This window comes from Platichthys flesus, chromosome 23 (assembly GCF_949316205.1).
Source record: "Platichthys flesus chromosome 23, fPlaFle2.1, whole genome shotgun sequence".
Classification (NCBI taxonomy): domain Eukaryota; kingdom Metazoa; phylum Chordata; class Actinopteri; order Pleuronectiformes; family Pleuronectidae; genus Platichthys; species Platichthys flesus.
Window position 1 is genome coordinate 17,660,588 of NC_084967.1, and position 8,273 is coordinate 17,668,860.

An 8,273-nucleotide genomic window follows, 5' to 3' on the forward strand; every position below is an offset into this window, starting at 1 on the left:
TAGTCAGGTAAGTATCAGGTAAGTCATTTTTAGCTTTAAGTCTAGCCCTGTCGCGACGTTTCGGAATATTTTGTTCCTTCTTCAGGCAAGGGCAGGTAAGTAAGTCTGTTTGAAGTCAGTCATGTCATCCCCATGGTGGGTCTCTGTTTAGAGATTGTCCCTGATGTTTCTCCGTTGAGGCATTGTGTCTTGTCTGAGACTGGCCGAGGAGTTGCAATCATTTATAAAGCCCATCTAGCTCCTCCCCTTTTCAAACTCTCCTGGCTCCTTGGCATCACAGTTTTCCTTTCTTTCTCACAACATTATTTCGTTGTGCCAGATTAATAGCTCCAGCTACGTAATTTTGGGATTTTTTGGTCCTCTACGTAGCCATACTACACCAAGTTGGGTGGGGCATTTGAGGGTACATTTTTCCTTTATTAGGGTCTTCCTCCTGTGCTTCCAATTAAAGAATTTTCAAACCAACTGGTGTGGAGTCTTCGTTTGGTCTGATAAACCAAGTAGTGTGGTGAGGTATTTCCAGGTCAATTGCCCTGCTTAGAGGTTAAAGGTTAGGTTTAGGCAAGGGGCCCTATGGTTAGGGTTAGGGTAGAGGGTCCCTGATTAGGTATAGGGGTTGCATGACAGTTCTCATATTTGAGTTACAACACAGAACATCTGACTAAGAGAGTCATGAAAAACACAGGACTGCTGGACTGAGGACCAGGAAGCGAGAACCTGGAGGAGGCACTGGCGGGTTAGGTTGGGGAAAATAAACCCACCTCCTTTAAAAAGGTGGTGGGAAGTGCACGGTCCTTCACTCCAGGAGGCTCCCTGGTCCCCATTTGTCACAGGTCCCGTGCTTTCAAACTAATACAGTAGTTATTACACGGTGTAATTACACATACGTGGACTGTTAAATGAACGAACTATTTACAAATGTACAATTTTAGGCTTAATTCTCTCCACTCGTCCGAGGGAGGGTTCGTTGCTTAGTCAGGTAAGTATCAGGTAAGTCATTTTTAGCTTTAAGTCTAGCCCTGTCGCGACGTTTCGGAATATTTTGTTCCTTCTTCAGGCAAGGGCAGGTAAGTAAGTCTGTTTGAAGTCAGTCATGTCATCCCCATGGTGGGTCTCTGTTTAGAGATTGTCCCTGATGTTTCTCCGTTGAGGCATTGTGTCTTGTCTGAGACTGGCCGAGGAGTTGCAATCATTTATAAAGCCCATCTAGCTCCTCCCCTTTTCAAACTCTCCTGGCTCCTTGGCATCACAGTTTTCCTTTCTTTCTCACAACATTATTTCGTTGTGCCAGATTAATAGCTCCAGCTACGTAATTTTGGGATTTTTTGGTCCTCTACGTAGCCATACTACACCAAGTTGGGTGGGGCATTTGAGGGTACATTTTTCCTTTATTAGGGTCTTCCTCCTGTGCTTCCAATTAAAGAATTTTCAAACCAACTGGTGTGGAGTCTTCGTTTGGTCTGATAAACCAAGTAGTGTGGTGAGGTATTTCCAGGTCAATTGCCCTGCTTAGAGGTTAAAGGTTAGGTTTAGGCAAGGGGCCCTATGGTTAGGGTTAGGGTAGAGGGTCCCTGATTAGGTATAGGGGTTGCATGACAGTTCTCATATTTGAGTTACAACACAGAACATCTGACTAAGAGAGTCATGAAAAACACAGGACTGCTGGACTGAGGACCAGGAAGCGAGAACCTGGAGGAGGCACTGGCGGGTTAGGTTGGGGAAAATAAACCCACCTCCTTTAAAAAGGTGGTGGGAAGTGCACGGTCCTTCACTCCAGGAGGCTCCCTGGTCCCCATTTGTCACAGGTCCCGTGCTTTCAAACTAATACAGTAGTTATTACACGGTGTAATTACACATACGTGGACTGTTAAATGAACGAACTATTTACAAATGTACAATTTTAGGCTTAATTCTCTCCACTCGTCCGAGGGAGGGTTCGTTGCTTAGTCAGGTAAGTATCAGGTAAGTCATTTTTAGCTTTAAGTCTAGCCCTGTCGCGACGTTTCGGAATATTTTGTTCCTTCTTCAGGCAAGGGCAGGTAAGTAAGTCTGTTTGAAGTCAGTCATGTCATCCCCATGGTGGGTCTCTGTTTAGAGATTGTCCCTGATGTTTCTCCGTTGAGGCATTGTGTCTTGTCTGAGACTGGCCGAGGAGTTGCAATCATTTATAAAGCCCATCTAGCTCCTCCCCTTTTCAAACTCTCCTGGCTCCTTGGCATCACAGTTTTCCTTTCTTTCTCACAACATTATTTCGTTGTGCCAGATTAATAGCTCCAGCTACGTAATTTTGGGATTTTTTGGTCCTCTACGTAGCCATACTACACCAAGTTGGGTGGGGCATTTGAGGGTACATTTTTCCTTTATTAGGGTCTTCCTCCTGTGCTTCCAATTAAAGAATTTTCAAACCAACTGGTGTGGAGTCTTCGTTTGGTCTGATAAACCAAGTAGTGTGGTGAGGTATTTCCAGGTCAATTGCCCTGCTTAGAGGTTAAAGGTTAGGTTTAGGCAAGGGGCCCTATGGTTAGGGTTAGGGTAGAGGGTCCCTGATTAGGTATAGGGGTTGCATGACAGTTCTCATATTTGGGTTAGGGTTAGGGTTAGGGTTAGGGTTAGGGTTAGGGTTAGGGTTAGGGTTAGGGTTAGGGTTGGGTTAGGGTTAGAGTTCAGGGTTCATGAGTGTGGTTTATTTGCACTGGCCTATTGATCTTAAAGTGGTGGCACGGTTGGAGGAGCTCCGCTCCCTCTAACGGGGGACCAGGGTATGATCCCCAGGCAGAGCACGTCTGCAAGGACCATGGGACAGAGAAAGGATGAATACGGTTGCTGCCTGGGTTGGAGTATTTGTTGGGCGTCATTCTGTCTAAATTTTATGGAGGAAAATTAAATTAAAAAACTAAGTAGACCTGGTTGGGGATTAATTTTATCTATGAAGGTGGTATTTTAATACTGGAGTAACATAGACTAATGAAAAATGGGGATTTATGGAAACAAAATTGTAAAATGAATAATGGTGTAGTGGCAGAGATGACGCCCCTGGCCCAGAGAATCCTAGTTCGATTCCCCCCGAGGCATGTGTGTTAAAGTGGTGCCCTGGGGGGCCTGAGTGGACCCAGGCAGCACGGCTGGTTGTAGAGGGAAAAAAAACAAAAGGGGGGAGGGGGAAAGGGGAAAACACGGGGGAGCTGATAAGGAAGACTACATGAGAGGGAAATTTAAACTGATTGTCGGGTGGGTGTCCTATGAGTGTACTTAATTGTCATTGAGGCCTGTTGGCGTGATTGTACCTAATTTAAAAATCCATAATTTTTCTGTCCTCTTTCTCTGCCCAATGGTCCAATGGTCTTCTGATTCTAGACCAGAGATTATAAGATTATTGACGGAGTGGAGCTGAAAATGGTTAATGAGGGGGGTGGTTAGCTTGCCTTCCCCAATGTTATATATGTGTTGTTTTAATCGGGTGAGTATGGAGTGTTTTGTTTCCCCGATATAATGTTTATTGCAGGTGGTGCATGTAATGATGTAAATGACGTTGGTGGTGTGGAGTGTAAATGTACCTAATGTGGGAAATGCTGTATTGCTGTGAGGGTTTGAAATAAATTTTCTGTTTTTATAATGTGTGTGGTATTGTGTTTGTGTTGGTGGTTTGTTATCAGAGTATTTTGACCTTATTAGTAAACTGTGGAGGTTTTTGTTTTTCCTGTAAGCTGATATGATGACGTGATTTTGGAAAGCCGGCTGTAGGGTTTGAGTATGAATGAAGTTCTGTTTGATGATGTTATGTAAACCTTTGATTCTATGTGAGAAGGTAGATATAAATGGTACCGGGATACGGGGTGGAGCAATCCGGGGAATGGAGCGAGTGGGAGCGAGAGACGCCAAAGTGCTGGTCTTGATATGGCGGAGGAAGCGTTTGGAGTAGCCCCTAGACCTGAGACTACAAAATAGGATGGAGATGGAAGAATGCAGGTCTATTACACGGGATGATATTCTGTGAAAACGGATGATTTGAGATTTAATAATGCCTTTAAATGTGTGTTTCGGATGATAGCTAGTTTTATGGAGAAGGGCGTGTGTGTCTGTTGTTTTAAAGTAAACTTTGGTAAGTAGTTGTGAGTATGACAAGTTTTTTGACCGGTCAAAAAAAACAGTTGTATCTAAAAAATTAACTTGTAGTGGATCTATGATGTACTTAACTTTAATAGACTGATGGTGGCTATTCAATGTGTCAATGAAATCAGAAAATAAAGAAATGTCATGTTGCCATATTCCAAAAATGTCATCTAAAAATCTGAGGTAGGTGAGGGGTTTGTGGGTGCACTTGGCCAATGCCTCTCGCTCCCACTCGCTCAGGTAAATGTTTGCATATGACGGGGCGTATCGCTGACCCATGGCCGTTCCGTGGATTTGCAGGAATTGTTTGTTATTGAATGAAAAGTCGTTATTGTTGAGGCAGATGGTAAGGAGTTGAATAATTTCTTTGTCCGGTCTATTGTTGTCGGGGTTGTTATTGAAGTTGGATATTATAGCCTTGATACCGATTTGTGTATTGATATTTGTGTATAGACTGTCTATGTCGATTGTAAATAAGTATGACTGATTTGGAACAACCATGGGCCGGATGGTATCTATAAAATGATAAGTGTCCTTGATGTAACTTGGGTGTTTATTGGAAAGGGGTCCAAGGAAATGTTCGATGTATTCTGAGATATGGTATGATGTACTATTGCAATCTGAGACTATTGGTCTGCCGGGAGGAACCTCATAGGGTACGGTCCATGATGGGGGTTCCTTGTGGATTTTAGGTAATAGATAGAACTGGCGGGGGCGGGGTTGGTCGGGGCCAAACAGGTAGATTTTTTGCTTGTGGTTAATGGTTTTATTGTCATATAAAGTTTGTATAATACTACGGAGGAGTGGTTGGGTTTGACTTTGTAGGTCTGACGGAATGGGTTTATAATGTGTGGTGTTTGAGAGTTGTCTGTTTGCCTCCAGTAAATACTGCTGTCTATCCATAATGACTATTTTTGAACCTTTGTCCGCGGGTTTAATGATAATATTAGGATTTTGGGTAAGTTCTTCTAAGGCCCTGCGTTCAGGCCCCGAGAGGTTGTCAACAACGTCCCCTGGGGGCCGGTAATAACGCAGGGCCTGTTTGTTCTTTTGCACCAGGTTTATTGTGGCTGTGTGTGATTGAGCCGTGGTGGGTTCCCAATTAGACCTGTGAATGAAGGGTGTCTGAATGTGGTCCGGTTTATTATAGAAATAACTGATGATCTTTAACCTTCTGTTGTATTGGTGTAAATCCCTATGAAATTCCTCCCAGTCAAACTGTAATGGGCGTGGGATGAATGAAAGACCCCTTTCCAATAACCGGATCTGATCTGAAGTTGGAGTAAATAGTGTGGATAAGTTAAGTATGTTTGCTGTAGAGCTCCACCCCAAGTCGACTGCAGGGTCAGTATGGGGCATAGGGTTTGGAGGGTTAGGGTTAGGGTTAGGATTAGGGTTGGGGTTGGGGTTAAGGTTAGGGTTAGGGTTAGGGTTAGGGTTAGGGTTAGGGTTGGGATTAGAAGGTTTAGGGTTAGGGTTAGGGGTGGCGTTTGTGCCCGGTTTGGGTTTGGGTCTTACTATAAATTTAACTGTTTGAGCCAGTAATCGAAAATGAGTTGCGCGGTAGCCGGCTTCCAATGGATGTTGTCCTTTTCTGTTAAAAATGTGTCGTGAGGGATCTCTGCTAAAAATGGGAAGTATGTGGCTATTGTGTTGTTGATGTATTTTAAATTGTACTGTTGTTTAACGCTGAGGTTGTCTGAGAAGTTTATGATAGGGAAGTAGATGTCGGCATTAGGGAAGGCAAGTTGGGCCTGTTTGTATAGAGATTTTAACTGTTTGCAGGAAGTCTGCCTGGGGTCCTGGTCCTTATTATTGATCCCAATGGAGAGGACCACTATTTTTGTGTTGGGGTTGGGTACCGTTTTTTCACATATCTTTAAAAAGTGGTACATGTTAGCCCCCGGGTAGCTGTCTAATTGTAAGTCTGGGTTGTTGTGGGGGGGGATTCGATTGATATTTGAATCCCCTAAAACCAGGACTGGTCTGTGGCATTTGAAAGACCAGTCCTGGAGTTTCCGGGTGTGTCGAGCAATGTGTGATGTAGGGTGGTAATTACCTGGTGTCGAGATGTGTAGTGGTAAGCTGAATGGGGAGGAAGTGGAGGAGGGTCCTGCGGGGCTATCGTCGGGGAGTGGAGGTGTGCTGGATCCCCGAATGGCACCAGTGGGAGATGGATTTCCGAGGAGGAGTGGTAGGGAGGTCTCAGATGTGGTTTCAATGGCATTGTTAGCCTTTAATTGCCCGCTCATCATGTTTGGTGACCCTCCCGTTGTGGTTACCGGGGCTCCTCGCTGTTCCATTGTGCCAATTCGGGGATCAGCAACACCTGTGGGTGTGGAAGGGGAAGAGGAAATAGTGTCATGGTTAATTGTGGAGGTATTTGAGTAATTCTGTGTGTTTAATGATATGGATTGAAATTCTAGGGTATTGTTTTGTGTGTCCGGTAATTGATGAATTTGGGCTTGTACTTGTTGTGACCGTTTTGTAACGGTAGTCGGCGTGTCGGAGGTACTGGAGCTAGGAGGTAGTCGTGTCGCTATGGAGTCCCGTCTAGTCACTGTCGGTAAGATGGGGGAGAGTCTGGGGTTTAGCTTTATGCTCCCTCCTGCCTCCTGGGAGGCCGGTTCGGGTCCCCAGGAGACTATTTTCTTAGCCCTCACTGTGGGAGGGATGGAGTTGTTTTGGTCTAGAGGGGTTAGTCTGGAAGTCATGTAGGTTGGGTGGGTCGGTAAACCATTCAATAATCTTAGTCGTGGTTTGGGTATGGGTTGGTCAGGTGGTGTCGGTTTTAGGGGGGGCCTGGTTTGGGGTAACAAGAATGTCTTCTGTCTGTTGGTCTGATATGGGCGGTCCTGTCTGAGTCGCTGGGGTTGAGGTTGTAGCCCATCCAGTGTTGTCTGGCACTGGGTGGGGGTGGGGAGAAGTGGTGTCCGGGCCTGTGGAATTAAATGGGGTTGAAATGTAGGGGGTAACTTACTGCTGACTGGTAGTGGTGGAAACTCTACTTCATCCAATAGTTCCGGGATGGTGGAGAGGGAGCCCTCCAACCTGGTCTTGGTTTTGATAAAAGGTTTGTTATTGTTATTGCTGTTGTTGTGTTGTCTATGCCTGTTCAGAATACCTTCTGTTGTTGTTATGGTATCCGGCCGGAGTCTCTGGCCATATCGTTTTCTAGCCCAACCAGAAGCTATTTGAAGAGCTATGGGGTTGTGTGGTGTATGGCCGAGGGTGTGTATTGTATTTGTGTAATGTTCCTGTAATATAACCATGTTTGCTCTCATCCAATTGTCTGTGTTGTTTTTCACCTTATGACGTGTGGTGTCTGATGGTGTGGCCGGTTTGATGAAGTCAGTTAGTCTGTTTACTTGACGCATCATCCCGGGTGGGAAAATGTTGCTAGTGATTGCATAATCTGTTACTTGTTTATGGTGTACTGCTTGTATTAGGCGGAAAATTTGTTTTGACGCCGTTCGGGTTGCCGGGTCTGGTGCCTGATGTAATGTGTATGTGGGTGCTGTGTCCATGGCTGTTATCCTGTGTGGATTGCCATGTTTGCATAATGATGCTGAGTGCGTGCCTACAGACATCAGGGGTTGTGGGGATGTGTTTGTGTGTGTATGTGTGAGCTGTGGCCTATGTCCTAGACTACTCGAAGGTACGGGCTTCACTCTGTTAAAAAACATTTTGGAAAATCACTGGAGGGGGCTCTTACCCTGGTGTTTAGTAGGTGGAGGTCTCCTTGGTCCCGTAGATGGTTTGATGGCTTAAGCCTGGGCTTCACCCAGCTGGAGTTGGGATGTTGTTTGGGCCGTGGTCCAGTAGGGCGAGGTTCAAGCGTCTAAGGTGTCCTGTTGCCACGTGGGTCTCCCTGGTGGTGTAGGTGGAAGTCCCTTAGGTCCCGTAGTTTACTGCTGACTGTTTGGTCCTGGGCACCCGTAGTTGTAGCTGGGGCGGCGTTACGGGCAGTGGTCCAGGTGTTGTTGATGTCCTGTAGCCAGGTGGGTAACCTAACAAAAGAAGGGAACTCCGAAAAAAAGTCTCAGTACAGAGAAGGACGAGAGGGAGGTCTCCAGATGGTTATTTTTAAATTTAGTCCAAAAAAAAGGGGGGGGGGGGGGGGGGGGTTTGGAAGGAAAAAATGAAAAAATAAAAAATAAAAA

General features: G+C 45.4%; 1 long non-coding RNA gene across 1 annotated transcript; it reads right to left on the reverse strand.

Moving 5' to 3' along the window:
- Positions 1 to 6,351: 6,351 nt before the first annotated feature.
- Positions 6,352 to 7,898, reverse strand: LOC133948535 (uncharacterized). Its single transcript, XR_009920062.1, has 3 exons — positions 7,826 to 7,898; positions 7,091 to 7,166; positions 6,352 to 6,439 (listed from the first exon to the last, which is right to left on the reverse strand). It is a non-coding gene; the product is annotated as an uncharacterized LOC133948535 (long non-coding RNA).
- Positions 7,899 to 8,273: the final 375 nt, after the last annotated feature.